Here is a 17,556-nt window from a genome sequence, read left to right as displayed (position 1 = left end):
GGTCCTGAGTTCAATTCCCAGCAGCAACATTGTGACTCACAACTCTATAATATGATCTGGCATGGAGGTATACATGCAGATAGAGCACTCTTAATAAATAAATAAATCCTAAAGACAAAACAAAACATGGTGCCTCTAAAATGGTTGTTAGAGATCATCTTGGCAGAGCTGAAACACAGGCTAATAATCATTTTAATCTTGTACTTGCCGTTTAGACTTTTCTCTCTGTTCTGCTTTGTGGATCCCATGCCAGGATTCTTCAAAACACTGAGTGACCTCTGCCCAACTGTAGGCTGACAGCTAGGCACATAGGTTACCCAAGGAATACTTAAAGGGCTTGGGGATATAGTTTTCTGGCGGAGTCACCACAAGTCGCATTCCTGTCTTGTATAATTAGAGCAAGATGGTTATTTGGTCCATCAACCCCAGCATGGACCGTAGTTCGATCGGGGGAGGTCCAGTGGATGTTGAAATAAAGGTAATTCTTGCTCAGTCAAAAACTTGCTTTCCCTCCCATGTATAAAAACTGCCTGATGTCAAAAATGACTGCAAGGCAAGGAGCAAAACCAATCTGTTCTCACGACTTCGTTTTCTGGGCCTGGTAAGGTGGTATGCACTTTTAATGTGGCACTGAGAAGGCAGAAAGACTTAGCTTTCTATCATAGGCTTATGACAGTTGTTGGTAAGTGTGGAACCACACACATTCCAGGCATGCCTTCAGCGATTTAGGGCCAACGACCACACTGTCACCACGATCACATATTGGCCCTATGCGAGTGCGCCATACCCTTTATAAAGCCCAAGCCTCCATGCCCTGTGCCTCTTTCTGTCCCTGCTCCGAGGCAGCCTTTTGTATCTACCCAGTCCCCCAGGAAATCTGCGTTGCCTGGCGTGATTTTGTGCATTCCTCGTCCCTCCAACACAGCAGTGATGCCTCCTGAGTGACGTAAATGCAATTCTTGTTAGAACCAGCTACATCTGCCTCCATGATTTAAAAGACGTATTTTAATTATGTGTATATCATGTGAGTGCAGGTAATGGAAAATATCTCAAGTCTGGGATCCCCTGGACCTGGAATTTTATAGGCTGTTATGAGCTGCTCGGACGGATGCTGGGTGTGCAACTGTCTGTTCTTATCAACCGAACCATCTCAATAGTTCCATTAAAGATTTGTTTGTTTGTTTATTTATTCATTCACTTACTTATAGAACTAAGGATTGAACCTTGGGCCTCACATATGCTGGGTAAACAGTCTACCTCTCGGCCATATCCCTAGCGCTTTTTTTCTGGCTAAGGTAGATTACAGGCGCTCTTTTATCTTCTTTTTCTTTTTTGTTTTTCCTTTTTTCTTTCTTTTTCATTCTTCCCAAACTCTCTGGGTAAATTTCCCTTGACAGCATTCCGGCTGTGAGACTACTGCAGTGATTTTCGGCTGAGAGGCGTTCAGAGGCCAACCATCTTGCTCTTACTGTCTAGAAGACACTGAGTAAGATGAAAAGAGATTTTTAAAGATGAAGAGCACCGAGGAGAAAGCAGGAAAGCAACCCAAAGTAAACAGAACTGTGGTCATGTCCTGTGAGGCTGAGTGATCAGAGCTTCAATAAAACCGCGTTCCAATGGTTTGCAAAGTAGTTACAGAGGCGCATTGCTCCCTTCTCTTCCTGTCACGTGACATGCAATTTGGCCATTGAAAGGCACCTTAGCTTGTTAAATAATACTCCCGGGGTCCAGCCCAGTCCTGCCAGTTAAATACGTTAAATGTGACTAAGACTGGTATTGCACCTAGGCTTGTTAGCTGCAGGCTTCGCTTACACAATGCTTTGACATGCTTCTCTCTCTCCCAGTTTTAGAAGTACAATCTCTTTGTTGCTCTGACTGTATGGGAAAGAGGAAAGGGGCTTGTTTTGTTTGCATCTGTACGATCCTCAGAAATCCCTTTGTTTATCTACGATGCACACAGACAGCTGATGACATAAATGGAAGAAAGTCTGTTTAACAGTGGAATGAAGGAATAGTTCTGAAGAAGAAAAAAATCATAAATTAGAACGTACGCAGTCCGATCAAATTGTATTCATTTATTTATTTTTAAATAAAAATGGTGAATTTAAATAACAAAACCATCGGTGAGACTCAATTTGCCTAGACGCTACAGGGTATCAAGACAGTTCTTGCGAGGGAACCGATGACGTGACCATTTACACATCTTTCTTTGTGTGCCTGTCGCTGTACTCTGGATATCTGTATCATGGGATTTAAACTTTAAGACCATATCAGGGATACCTGTGAGTTGAGGTCTCTGTGCTTTCTTGGAAGGAAGAAGCAAAGATAGGTCTGTGGTCTTAAAGACAGCGGCAGAGTTGGTGTGGACTCAAGATTCTTAACTGCACACCGCCCTGCTGACCACGTTGATGAGGAAAGACTGTGAATGGCTTCAAGTCAGATCTTACCACTCTTTCAGATTCCCATGTCTCATGAAGGAAGAAGAAGCGTGATTTTCAGACTTCTTGAATTTTGGGATTGTGATAATAGCTGAAAACATAAATGTTGCTGTTGAAGTACAATATTAGAAAGAGAGGCTTGAGACTGGTCACAGTCTGTGTTTTATTGCTTTGTTTTGGCAGGGTTGGGGGCTGACCTTTGGAGTCTAGCCTCAACCTGAGTTAACATTCTAGAAAAGGATGCTTTCCCAGACAGAAAAGCAATCGTTGGGGTTCCCCCAAACAGCACATTGGGAAATGGCCACTTTCATAACAAGTATTTTAAAGATTGAGAGGGGTGGGGGGAGAAAGAGAGAGAGAGAGAGAGAGAGAGAGAGAGAGAGAGAGAGAGAGAAAACGAGGGAGAGGGAGGGGGAAAGAGAGAGAGAGAGAGAGGGAGGGAAGGTGTGAGAGAAACAGAGAGGGGGGAGAGAGAGAGGGAGGGAGGGAGGGAGGGAGGAAGGAGAGAGAAAGGGTCTGAGAGAGACTGAGAAAGAGGGCTAGAGAGATGGCTCAGTGGTTAGTAGCACTGACTGCTTTTCCAGAGGTCCTGAGTTCAATTCCCAGGAACCACATGGTGACTCACAACCATCTGTGATGGTATCTAATGCCCTCTACTGATGAGTCTGAAGACACAGTGTACTCAAATATATAAAATAAATAAATACATAAATAAATAAATTCGTCTTTTTTAAAAAGAGTGAGAAAAGACTGGTTTATTTTATTGATGTGTGTGGGCATTTTGCTTGCGTGTCTATCTGTGCTTCGCTGTCATTGCCTATGCTCATGAGCATCTCTCAGGTCCCCTGGACTGGAGCTGTAGATTGTTGGGAGTCACCATGTGGCGCTGGGCATGGCACCCAGGGCCTCTGCAAGAACAAGAGCTCGTAGCCAAAGATTACGAAGAGGATTTATTTTGTATTTATGTGCAGGTGTGTTTCTATGTGGGTGTCCATGTGTGCAAATAAAGATGCCCAGGGGAAGGTGAGAGGATACCAGAGGCCTGGGGCTGGAGTTTGTAACATGTTTGTACACTGCCTGACATGGCTGCTGGGAACTATATTTGGGTTTTGGGCTCTTAAGCATGAAAGCATCTCTCTAGTCTCTATAAGTATTGTATACCTTAAAATCAACCAGTCTTCCTCCTTCCTACCTTCCCTCCCTCCTTCCTTTCTTGTTTCTTTCTGACACAAGGTCTCATGTAGCCCCAGCTAGCCCCAAACTTGCTATGTAGCTGAGGATAACCTTGAACTTTTGGTCCTCTTACCTCTAACTTTCAGTGTCACGCTTCCAGATTGACGTCACCTTGCCTTGTTTTTATGTGTCACTGGGGATCAACCCAGGGGTTTGTGCAAGCCAGGTTAGCACTCTCCCAGCTGAGTTACACCCCTAGAATATTTTATATCTCTAGATTGTGATGCAGCCTCTGCTAAGACATTAGGTCCCTAGAAGTATTAGAGTCATTCTTGTTTTTCTTTGTCTCCATGGGGCCCTGGAAGGTCTTCTGGATAATCAACAAATAATCTATCTTCATGACCCAATTTTCATATCAGCTTTACCTCTACTCTGGACTGAGTTCTTCTTTTCAAAATTTTAAACCTAATCTTGGGAGAAATGTTTCAGCTACTCTTACCCTTTTACTTACTTCCGTAAGATTTGGTGCATCATAATATATCACCTCCCGCAAACCAAACTCTAATAGGTGGATTCAGAGATGAACTGAGAGGCCCAGCAACTTGTGAAGGTTTCCTGACAATGCAAATAGTGTTAATAGTGCTATGAGTTGGTGAGATATCCCAGGAGCTAAAGGTGCTCACTACCACCCTGAGGACCCTAGTGTGAGCTTTGAGACTTATATAGTAGAAGAAGGAAACTGTATCCCCGCAAACAGACATAGCTTAAGCACTTGCATTCACATATACATGCACACACATGCACACACACACACACACATACACACAGACACACACACACATACACACAGACACACACATACACACAGACACATACACACACATACACATAGACACACAGACACAGACACACACACATACACACAGACACACATACACACATACACACATACACGTACACACACAGACACACACATATACACACATACATACACACACATACACACAGAGACACACACACAAGAGCCAATAAAAAACAAACAAACAAAAAACACTGTTAGATGTCATGTGGGAATTGTTGCTGTGATGGGTTCAAACATGATTCATGCCTTCTGTGAGCTTAAAGCATAGTGCACAGAGTGCCGTATGCAGCAGTATTTCACTTTTACCACGGGGCAGAATATTGAGCCCAGAACTCTGTTAGTCTGTCAGTGTACAACGGAAGTAATGAGTTAGGATATCGTGGAAGCTATGACATTTGCCGACTCCATTTTCTGAAATTACTAGTATGTATTGAGTTATTGAATAAGTGAAAACAAGATTTCCCTGTTATAATCACCATCTTTCTTTGTAAAACTCGAGATATACAAATCTATAAAACAAGATTCTGTTGTTGTAAAAATATAAAAATAATAAAAGTGTCAGTTGTCTTTTATCCCGCTAGGTCCAGCACCACGGTGCCCCAAGATATCTGCTAGATATCTTGGCAGAAACACATCCCAACTCCGAGGCAGCCCAGTGTCTCTTGCTGCCACACACTTTCCTACACTCAAACCGTCACATAAAAGAACACACAACACAATAACCTTTGACCCGAATGGTAAGATATAATTGTCCACTTAAACATACGAAGCCTGGTACCATATTAGGAACATTAATAACCTGTAATACACAGGAGCAGAATCTTTTTTTTTTTTTTTTTTTGGTTCTTTTTTTCGGAGCTGGGGACTGAACCCAGGGCCTTGTGCTTCCTAAGCAAGCACTCTACCACTGAGCTAAATCCCCAACCCCTCAGGAGCAGAATCTTAACATCACCTGTCATGGCTTCTCACCCTGTCTCCATCTCTCCCTCTCTCCTCTAGTCTCCTCCTCTTCCTTCAAACTTCTCTCCCACCCACCTTCCTTCTCTTCCAATGACAGGCCTCCTTCTATCCTGTACTTGCTCCTCGCATGTATTTTATAAATTCAATGGGGAGAAGGTTCTGGTGAAGTCACCTGATTCCCGAGTATGTGACTAGGCAGCTGTCCTTGGGGCAGTGGAATTAGCATCAGAATACAGATAACTTCAGGGCAAACCACAAGATTCATTTTTATTTTTATTTTAAGATGTGTATATTCCACTATGCTACCCCTTGTGGTTTTGAATTTGTAGTCCTCCTGCTAGAGATCCTGGCTTTGGAAATAAAATGTTATCTATCTATCTATCTATCTATCTATCTATCTATCTATCTATCTATCTATCTATCTAGTACTGGGGATTGAATCCAGGATCTTGTACAAGATTTTTTTTTTTATGTAATAAACCATAAACCAAACTAGGAAATACTCTGGAAATTGTTTTCCAGATTAAATTATATGTTTGTATATATTTTTGCTTTATTAATATACCAGAGTTTTAGCTGGATGTGGTAGTGCACGCCTTCATTCCCAGCATTCTGAAGGCAGGACTATCTTTGAGTTTCTTTTACTACAGAAGGATTTCCAGGATAACCAGGGCTACACAGAGAAACCCTTTCTGGAAGAACAAACAAATAACAGAATGGCTTACATTTTTTTTATTCAAACCACTAAACATCTAAGTAAAATGTAAAGTTCAATGTTTTAGACTTTTCTTCATCATAATTGTCTGAAATACTTAGTCTGAAGCTTTCCTCCACTGAGCTAAAGTTTACTAATCTTTGGTCTTTGTGTGTGGGTATGTACATTTGTGTGTGTGGTGTGTGTGTGTGTGTGTGTGTGTGTGTGTGTGCACACATGTGTACATGTGTATGTGAAGGCACATGTGTGGCGGTCTCATGGCAATCGTGGATATTCCTTCTCACTTTCTATCTTTTTGAGGCAGGGTATCTGCTGGTTTTCCTCTCCCAAGGCCAGGCTAGATATTACTTAGCTCTGGCTGGCCCAGAATTCAATAATGTAGATCACAATGCTCTTCAGCCTGTGGCCATTCTCCAGTTTCTGTCTCCAGAGTTCTGTAATTAGAGTCTGAGCTCTCACACCTGGTTAGACTCACTTTCAAAAGAGTAAAAAAGAACACTACTGTTTTCTTTGATAAACCTCCAAAGTCTAGAATTTAAAAAGAAATCACTGGAATTGGAAAGAAAGACTTTTCTCAGTGAGCTTTGAAAGGAGGGTAACCCAGTACCACTTGAGTGGCATCTCCTGGTACAGGCACTATTCACACTGGAGCATCTTCACGGCCCATACATCTTATATCAAAGTCAGAGGAGGTGTTTCTAGATCCAGAAGACCCTGCTTTCCAATGTTCAATATCATCATACTTACCATGATTTAAAAGAGGAAATAAATCATGACAGTTATTCCATCAGCAAAACAAAATGAAGGTGAACATTTTGCTATAGAGTTCATTATTTGATACGATCCTTTGACACCAAAGCACTCCTCAGAAACTCTCAATTAATACGTACACCGAGTGACTTTTGGTCTCCGTAGCCTCTGTATACTGTCTCTGTCCAATCACTTAGATGTCTTTTGACCTACATTCTCAGACCTCCTGCCGCTTCCCTTAGGGACACTGAAACAATGGTGAGAGTTTATCTGGCCGTCCTCCCTGTGACCACCATTAACCAACAGAGGCGAGTAAACACTGATAAGACATCAGAGGGCCTTCTGCAATGCTTTAGCTCTTGGAAAAGCTTCAGGCCCTCATTCTTCAGGAAGAGAGAAAAAAGATCTCCCCTGCCCCCATCTCTGTTCTGCTCCCTACCCAGTAGCACGCCAGATCATCAAAGCTCAGGTTAATGGTGGTCTTGGTTTCTTCAGATAATTCAAGGTCTGTTTCCTCTTTGGGAGCCATTTAACTACTCATGCAGGATGGTCTCATAAGGTGAGGTTCAGATAAGTCCCCCCCACACTTGGGGGCCATCAAGGCTTTCATTATGGCACATGGGTGACAGACTCCTCCCACTCAGCTGCTCGCTTTGTCTGCCTTCATGCTTCTGTTTCCTTTGATCATAAAGAGGTTCATGGGAACCGCAGGTTAGAGAGAGCCTGCCCATGAGCTTCGGCTTTGCTCTCCTCCAAAGTAGGTCTCACCTCACGCTTTCAGAAGCAGAACCAAATACAGGATTGTTGAGTACATTTGGGCTTCAAATGCGCTTCATGGAGAGCATCTGCGAAGTGGCAGAAGTAAGGGCCACCCTGGGCCTGGAGACACAGACCTGTGAGCTCAGTTCTTGGGGATTGAGATCCAAGGAGCAGGAGGAGTTCAAGGCTGCTCTCAGTTACATAGGAGTTCTAGGCCAGCTGGGGTCGGATGAGATTATATGAGAGAGAAGCGGGGAGGGGAGGGGAAGAAAAGTGAAGACAGACTTGTCAGCTGGAGTTCTTATCAGCAGGGGATGGTGGAGTGGTAGAGTAGATATGGAGGACACGGCCCTAGGTTCAAACCACAGGACTGCAGAAAATCACCCCAAATCTACTAGAGTTGTATTAAAAACATAGAGCGTCGGAGTCTATGGAAAAGAGCTCCAAATGAATCAGTGCTGGGTGTGAGCCCACACTTACAATCCCAGTACTTGGAGGCTGACAGGAGAGTCAGTATGTGTTCTAGGCTGGTCTGAGTTAAACAGTAAGTTCAAAGCCATCCAGGACTACATGGTGAAAGCTGGTCCTCCACACCAAAACAAGAACTAAACAAAACAATTTAAAGAAAGAAAAAAGAAACCAGGCTTGTTGAGGTAGCTCTTCAGGTAGAAGTACTTGCCCAGATGCCTAATGGATTGAGTTAGGTCCCTGGAAAGATAACCTCTGACCTCCATGCATGTATTAGGGCATGTACCCATGCTCTCTAGGAATACAGCCCAGAAGAGAACTTGTAATACTAGAGGGATAGTAGTTGCTCTGTATTGATTAAATGTTTATGTTTTGTAACATACACATAACACAGACACACATACCCCATACAAATATGAAAATGTGAAAAAAAAATTAAAGAGCTGAGTCACCCAAGTAGACAAGAACATTTCGGGCATAAGAAAGCATGAGCCAGACGTACAGCAGCCTACCTCAGCCTTCCCACCTTTTCCTTGAATGCCTGTGTGCACACATGCTTGTGTAAATAGTGCGTGCATGTGGAGCCAAAGGACAACCTTGGTTATTTTCTTTGGAAATGCTGTGCACCTCTTTTGGCCTGGTGCACCCTGATTGGAGTAGCCTGGCTGGCCAGCAATGCCACAGGATCTTCCTGTCTCCATCCGACCAGCACTAAGATTGCCAGTGTGGCCACTGGAGCAGACCTTGGCCCGTGTGCTGAGGATGGAACCTAGGTCCTGTGCCGGAACTACAGTGCTCTACTGACCGAGCTATTTCCCAGGGCCTTAGTGTTTGCAGAGTTCATGTTAAGAAACTGTAATCAGGTCTGGAGAGATGGCTCGCAGTTAACAGCACTTACTGATCTCGGTGAGAGGAGCTGGGCTCAGCTCATAGCACTTGTATGGTAGTTCACAATCTTGTACAACTACAGTTACAGGGAGTTCTCACATACCCCTTCTGTCTCAGGGTTTTACTGCTGTAAAGAGACACCATGACCAAGGCAACTCTTAGAAGGGCAAAGTTTAACGGGGGCTGGCTTCCAGGTTCCAAGGTTCAGTCCATTATCATCAAGGTGGGAGTATGGCAGCATCCAGGCAGGCATGGTGCAGGAGGAGCTGAGAGTTCTACATCTTCATAGAAAGACTGCTAGAAGAGTATTGACTTCCGGGCAGCTAGGATGAGGGTTTTAAAGCCCACACTCGCATTGACGCACCTACTCCAACAGGGCCACTCCTCCAAATAGTGACATTCCCTGGGCCAAGAATATTCATATTCAAACTATGACACCTTCTAACTTCCATGGGCATCCTACTATACATGTAGGGAAACACACACACACACACACACACACACACACACACACACACACACACACCCCTAAAGCAAAACAAACACATGTGCAATTGTGTTATGAAACAAACAATTAAATAATACAGAGCAACCACTCTCCCTCTAGTATTATAAAATTATAAATTCTCTTCTGGGCTGTATTCTTAGCTGTCCTCCAGAGTATTACAGGACAGGCCTGGTGCTGTGTAAGGGATTTGAAGGTCAGTGTGGCCAAGCCTGGGAAGAGGAGCCCAGCCTGAGATGTGTGTGGCAATCTCTTAGGTATCAGATTTTTTTCAGGGTCTTGTTGGTGACTTTCAGGGATTCTAACTTGACCATGGAGGCAGAAAGGTACCTGGTAGGATATGGAGTATAGGAGGGGTAGATGGGGTGAGGAAGTTAGGTGTTTACTGAGCGGATGAAAAAGAGAAAGATTTACTTTTGTTTTAGATGTTTGACTGTCTTGCCTGATTCTGTGTCCGTGCCTGATGACTGCCAAGGACAGAAAAGGACCAGGAATCCCTGGGGACCTGAATTACAGATGGCTGTGAACCACCATGTGAATGTTAAGGACTGAATTCTCTGAAAGAAACAAGTGCTCTGAACCTCTGAGCCGGTTCTCTAGACCCAGGAGCAGACGTTTTGAAAAGGTCACTCGGGTTCCATGGCAACCAGCAAAGGGAAGAGAGCTGGTGCGGACATGTGGACCACAGAGGGGAGGCTCCTCAGCTGTCTTCATGAGAGATGGCCCTCTATTACTCTACCAGTGAGGGGTCAACTTCAGAGACCAGAAGTACAAAAGGCTAGACAGAGGCGAATAGTAGAAAAAGGCTAAGCAGAAGGCATTACTAAGAAAGAAGGACCAGAACTGCAAAAAACACGAGACTGTGACTTTTGGACATGCTAACATTGATGAGACTGTGATAGACCATGGAACTTTTGAAGTTGAACTCAGTGTGTTTTGCATTATGCTATGTTTAGGCATGGTCCCATAGACTTGTGTTTGAACAAGCCCATGGGAGCGAGGGAGTGGAATGTGTTGGTTTGAATATGCTTGGCCGAGGGAGTGGCAGTATTAGGTGTGGCATTGTTGGAGTAGGTTTGGCCTTGTTGGAAGAAGTGTGTTAGGGGTGGGCTTCGAGACCTTCTCCTAGCCATGTGGGAGTCAGTCATCTCGCTGCCTTCAGGTGAAGATGTAGAACTCAGCTCCTCCTGCACCATGCCTGCCTGGATGCTGCCATCCTCCCATCTAGATGACAATGGATGAACCTCTGCACCTGTAAGCCTATTAAATGTTGTCCTTTATAAGAGCTGCCTTGTTCATGGTGTCTCTTTATGCCGAGATGGAAACCCTCACTAAGACAGATGATGACAGAAGAGGCAAGAAAAGTGGATGGATTAGGTCTCTAAAACTCTTTGCATCTTAAAAAGTATGTGAAAAGATAAAGGAATGGAGGAAGGCTAAATATAAGGAGAGATCATGGCTTATTTTGGTGTGTGGAATGAAGCCAGTTTTCCTGGTATAGTTTTGTTTTTTGAGACAGATCTCCCTATACGGCTCCAGCTGTCCTGGAACTCACAATGTAGACTAGGCTGGCCTCAAACTCACAGAGATCTACCTGTGGTGGTTTGAGTATGCTTAACCCAAGGAGTAGCAAGCACTATTTGGTGATGTGACCTTATTGGAGTAGGTGTGACCTTGTTGGAGTAGGTGTGACCTTGTTGAAGTGGGGGTGTCACTGTGGGCTTGAGCTTTAAGACCTTCATCCTAGCTGCCTAGAAGCCAGTCTTCTTCTAGTGGCCTTCAGATGAAGAGGTAGAACTCTCAGCTCCTACTGCACCATGCCTGCCTGGACTCTGCCATGTTCCTACCTTGATCATAATGGACTGAACCCCTAAACCTGTAAGCCAGCCCCAATGAAATGTTCTTATAAGAGTTGCCTTGGTCATGGTGCCTGTTCACAGCAGTAAAACCCTAACTATGATACTGCCTCTGCTTCCTGAGTTCTGGGATTAAAGGTAGGAGTCATCTTCCCTTGCTGTTGCTTGATTTTTAATATGACCCTTATAATCTATAGTGTTGAAGGGACAAAATATAATTCATTTTAGGAAAACTGGAAAAAGTAGAAAAAATATTCTTTTCCTTTTTTGGTGTTTTGAGACAGGGTTTCTCTGTGTTTCACTGTCCTGAAATTTGCTCTGAGGGATCGGGCTGACCTTGAACTCACAGAGCTCTGCCTGCCTCTGCTTCTTGAGTTATGGTACTACAGGTGTGAGCCATCGCTACCCAACTCAAAACATAGAAAATATTAACTGATCTTTGTGTTGGCTGTGTGTCAAATTGATACAAGCTGGAGTTACTGCAGAGAAAGAAGCCTCCCTTGAGGAAATGCCTCCATGAGATCCAGCTATAAGACATTTTCTCAATTAGTGATCAAGTGGGGAGAGCCCAGCCCATTGTGGGTCATGCCATTCCCTGGGCAGGTTGTCCTGGGTTCTTTAAGAAAGCTGAGCAAACCAGGGGAAGCAAGCCAGTGAGTAACATCTCTTCATGGCCTCTGCTTCAGCTCCTGCTTCCTGATTTGCTTGAGCCCTGACTTCTTTTGGTGATGAACAGCAATGTGGAAGTGTAAGCTGAATAAACCCTTTCTTCCCCAACTTGCTTCTTGGTCATGATGTTTTGTGCAGGAATATAAACCCTGACTAAGACACTTTTTTTTATATGCAACAAAATATATCAAGAAATTAGGATTAATTAATTCAGGTGTTTTCAATATTGATTTAAACTTCCTTGTTGTTGTAAAAATATAAAAAATAAAAAAGTATGGCTGTCTTTTACCTCAGTAGGTCTGGCACTGCAGTGCCCGAAGGTATCTGCTAGATATCTTGGCGGAAACACATCTCAACTCCGTGGCGGCAGCCCAGTGTCTCCAGCCACCGCACACTTTCCTACACTCAAACTGTCACATAAAAGAACACACAACGACCTTGAATCAAGTCGCTGCGAGTGGTAAGGAGCGAGCGGGCTGTGGCCTGCAGCCTGCGCACCGCTCTGGCCTCCTGCCCGCCAAGGCCCTGGGCACCTAGCGCTGCCGCTGTCTGCTTGCTGCGCACCGGATCTGCTTTGCTCTCGGTGGGTAAATTCACAGAGAAGCACGAATGGGTAACAGCAAAGGATGGTATTGGAACAGTGGGAATCAGCAACTTTGCAAAGGAAGCTTTGGGAGATGTTGTTTACTGCAGTCTGCCTGAAGTTGGGACAAAACTGAAAAAACAAGAGGAGTTTGGTGCTTTGGAAAGCGTGAAGGCTGCCAGTGAACTCTACTCTCCTCTGTCAGGAGAGGTAACTGAAGTCAATGAAGCACTTGCCGAAAACCGAGGGCTCGTCAACAAATCATGTTACGAAGACGGTTGGCTGATCAAGATGACACTGAGAACCCTTCTGAGCTGGATGAATTAATGAGTGAAGAAGCGTATGAGAAATATGTGAAGTCCATTGAGGAGTGACCATGGCTTCCACATAGAACTGGGACGTGCCCTGTTCTAGCATGCTTGTCTTAAACTAGTGGAGAATAGAGGACTTGACATAACTTAGCAATAGTGAAGGAAAGGAACTCTTCTTGACAGTGCTACTTAAGGCCCACCCCCAGCTTCCTAATGGATGCAGATAAACACAGTGTACAGATTTTTGATAATCACCGTAATAAGTATTTAGACTAGGGGTTAAGCTCTGGTGAATTCTTAAGATCATCTGTGGTGAAAAGTAGTTATGAAGCTGGGTTTGGTGACAGACCACTATGGAATCCCAGCACTCAACAGGCAGATGTTAGTTCAAGGTTGGTCTACATAGCAAGTTCCAGACCAGCCACAGTTACAAGGTGGGACGCTACCTACTGGTTATGGGAATTTCATAATTCAGGATAACAGTGGTGTATCTTACGTACTTTTGTGACTTGCCCATATCCACCACTGGATATGGTTAGAGACTTCGTGTCTTCTCATTGGAAATGCTGGGCCTGCGGGGAGGTGTTGTGCAGTGTCAGACGCAGGAGAGTCCCGTCTTTGTCTCGCCGTGTGCTGTGTTGGCTGTTCTCCCACGGTGAAGCACTGGCTTTGCAACAGTGAGAAACAAATAAAACACTCATGTCCTTGGTAAAAAAAAAAAAAAAAAAACCAACAACAACAAAAAACACAACACAATAATCTTTGATCCAATTGATAAGATATAATTGCCCACCTAAACATACAAAGCCCAGCACCATCCATCCATTAAGAACATTAATAACAACCTGTAAGTACACAGAGCAGAATCTTAATATCATCTGCCATGGCTTCTCTCTCTGTCCCCCCTGTCTCTTCCTCCTTTCCGTTCCACTCTCTTCCTCTTCCTTCAAATTTCTCTCCCACCCATCCTTCCCTCTCCTCCAATGACAGGCCTCCTTCTGTCCTGTACCTGCCCCTCACCTGTACTTTACAAATTCAGTAGGGAGAAGGTTCTGGTGAAGTCACCTGAGTCCTGAGTAGTGACTAGGCAGCTGTCCTTAGGGCCGTGGAATTAGCATCAAAATACAGATAACTCCAGGGCAAACCACAACACTTCCTTGTGTAAAGAGGTCACAGAAGACTTAATACTAAAGGTGATACATTGGATACTTAATAAAAATTACCACTGTTAGACCAGGTATGGTGGCACGTGTCTTTAATCTCTGGGGAATCATGGGCAGATGTGGATCACTGAATTTGAGACCAGCCTAGTCTGCAGAGTGAGTTCCAGGATATCTAGGGCTACACAGAGAAACCCTCTCTTGAAAATCTAAACAAAACAGATCACTCCCATACCCCCATCCATTTATGAGACAACGAAGCTTTCTTTGAGGCAATAGATGAGAGTGTTGCCATCCAACTCAGCACTGAAAGGAGGACACCGTGGAGAGAGTCTGAACAACTGGATCTGCAGGATGTTGAAATGTGTTTTCTGCATGGCTGCAGCTGAGTTACATCACGTAAACCACAACAAATCACAACAAAAACAAAGCACCCGTGCTGCGTGTTTTCATCCCAGCATAAGAGAATGTTTTCAGTGTTGAAGGGCATTTTCTGTGGCTGTCAAGGGCTGTGAGGTTTAGTCATCGCTCAGTTTACACAGACTAGGCTTCCTGTATGGGAAGGGCTCCAGGCTGTAGACAGGCGAGTCGACAGGAAAACACATTCTATTTCCTTCCAGAATAGCCCAGGGTCATCCTGTCTTTTCTCAACTTTTATTTAAAACGTGTCTTAAAGTTATCTGTTAAAAACTTTCTTGACCCAAGGCTAGAGGAAAGGAAAAGCAGCGGGGAGGACAGGAAGGAGGGCTGGAAAGAGGGCTGCAGGGAGACTCAGTGGCTAACAGAGGTTGTTGTTCTTGAAGAGAACCTGAGTCAGTTCCTAGCGCCCATGTCAGGGGGTTCACAACTACCTGTAACTCCAGGTTTCGAGGGCATAGCTCCCTCTTGTGGACTCCGAGGGTACCTCACTCAAGTATACCCACTTGCAGATAAACACACACATACATGCACACAAACATAAAACCAACCTTTATAAAAAAATTATTAAGCTAATTTAAAATCTTTTTTGTTTTAAAAAGTAATATCATTCCCTTTATTCTGGTTGATAATCATACCCAGTGCATTTAGCTAGTATGAAGACCTGAAGAAAAAAATGACAGGAGAATGTCGTGTGTGTGTGCGTGTGTGTGTGTGTGTGTGTGTGTGTGTGTGTGTGTGTATGCATGTGCATGTGTGTGTTGTATGTATGTCTGTGTTGTTATTTCTAGTAGAACATTTTCTGATCATGTTTTTCTACTCTGTCCTCTGATCTTTCCCAGATCCTCCCAGGCTCACTGTACTTTTGCCATTATATATACTTACCACAGTGTGTTATGTGTTTACGAAGCATTTCCCCAAAAGATCAGCACTCTATAAGGCTATCCTGTCCATGACCCTTAGGTTGCACTGCACAATTTCTGGCCCATTGCTGGGAGCAGTACAGCTTTAATGGGTAAAGCTATAACAAAGACGAATGTAATCTGATTTTCCTCAAATTCTAAAATAAAATGTGATAAAAGTAAATATTGAATGTAACCTAGAGAACCAGGTATTTAAGTGGCCCCTGTACCAGGATTGGTGGAGAAAGGAGGCTCAGAAGTTTGAGGGCTCATCCTTAGGTACATTGAAGTTGAAATAAAGCATGATTACATGTCTAATAAGTATGCAGTTAAGATTAACTAATTGATAGATTTAGTATCTGTCTCAAAAGACCCTCTTCCTTTCTCTTCTCCTTCTCCTCCTCTCCCTCCTCCTCCTCTCCCTCCTCCTTTTCCTCCTCTCCCCAGCCTCAAAGCAGCAAAAACAACTAATCGGTGAGGAGGAGGAAGGAGAGGAGGAAGGAGAGGAGGAGGAGGAGGGAGAAGGGGAGAAGGAGGAGGGTCTTTTGAGACAGATACTAAGTCTATCAATTAGCTAATCTTAACTGCATATTTTTTAGATATCAAGGAACTAAATGCTGTTGCAGGGAGTAAAACCTTGCCTTCTGTAAGACACAGTTTTGCGAAGGACATTAGGCACGTACAGACCAAATCAACAGTGCAGCACAGTACATGGAAGTTTGCATTGGCATGAGCAAATGTGATGCATTGTTTTCTGGAATTAAACTTTGTTGAGTTCACTATTGTTCTACCTACACTAAAGTTCTACTTTGGCTTATAGTATATAGCCAGGTATGGCAATGGTGATCTTTAATCTCAACACTGAGGAGGCAGAGGCCGATCTGAGTTTAAGGCTAGTCTGGTCTACATAGTGAGTTCCAGTACATCTAGAGCTATGTAAAGAGATCCTCTCCTGTCTCAAAATAACAACAAGGTGGTTTGTATTTGCTCTCTGGTTCTTGAGTCCACATTTGGCTGCTATAAATGTAGGAGGAATCTTGGGAGGGGGAATCTTTGAGAACCTACATAAGTAAGCAAAGAACACTTCAGAAGAAACAGAAATTCCAGGAGACAGATACAAATGAGGATGACCTCACTGTAGAAATTCAGGGAGCTCATGATTCTGATGAGAGTAGGGGACTGGAATATTTTGTGTGTGTGTGTGTGTGTGTGTGTGTGTGTGGTCATGTGTCAGTCAGAAGACAGCTTGCATGTGTGTCAGTTCTCTTCACCACGTTGCTCTTTCTGGATCAGACTCAAGTCATTAGGTTTGGCGGTAAGCCCCTTTACCTGCTGAGCCATTTTGACAGCCCATGGAGTTTCCTCATTTTCTGTGTTGAGGTAACACAAACAAGGAATAGGCGGTTTCACTCCCCTTCAAACTTGTTTCCGTTGTCACCGTTGAACACCGAGTTCTGGTGGACACTGAAGAGTCAGTATGGAGGACGCCGCATATTTCAGTGTTTCATTAGGTCACAGATGCCTGGCACGCAAAGGCTTCTAGGAAAAAGGCTAACCTGTAAATTCTGCTTCTGACCTCTCTTCCCAAATTTAGGGCAAGCTCGCCTTTACTCAGTTAAATCACCGAGAGTGAGGAATGAGCAGAGCACACAGTAGAATGCTTTTCTGTCTATTGTAGAGCACAAATAAAGTGTTTACCTACTGGGAACAGACACCTACTCAGATCTGTCCCTGGCTCTTTCCTCTCTTGTGTCTCATTGTCCTGGTGGATCTTTCTCTTATCTGTGCAAACATTTTTCTGTCTTTGATGCTTGCTCTCTGTGTGGACATGAGAGAGGCCCCTGTTTAAATACAATGCCTGGCCATCATATTTCTCCAACTCTTAGCTTTTGTTTATTGCCTCTTAAATGCTTCACAGGATGGAGACAGTAAGAAGAGCTCCACCCCTGGGGCAGTGGTAGCCAAACCGAGCCACAGTTTCATGGTTTAGTATTTGGCCATTTGAATGTTGCTCTGAAGTCAGGAGAACTTTGTTTTTATTAATAGTGATTAAATTCAAAGAGGATTCCTATTTTGAATGTTCTCTCACACAGGGAAAAAACACATGCACTGGATCTTCATGTTTATAAGCAAATTTGTG

General features: G+C 43.9%; 1 pseudogene; it reads left to right on the top strand.

Moving 5' to 3' along the window:
• Nucleotides 1-403: 403 nt before the first annotated feature.
• On the top strand, nt 404-13,500 carry Gcsh-ps1 (glycine cleavage system protein H, pseudogene 1; annotated as a pseudogene).
• Nucleotides 13,501-17,556: the final 4,056 nt, after the last annotated feature.

The sequence above is a fragment of the Rattus norvegicus genome, chromosome 16 (assembly GCF_036323735.1).
Source record: "Rattus norvegicus strain BN/NHsdMcwi chromosome 16, GRCr8, whole genome shotgun sequence".
NCBI lineage: Eukaryota > Metazoa > Chordata > Mammalia > Rodentia > Muridae > Rattus > Rattus norvegicus.
This window is presented reverse-complemented; position numbering and strand designations above follow the sequence as displayed.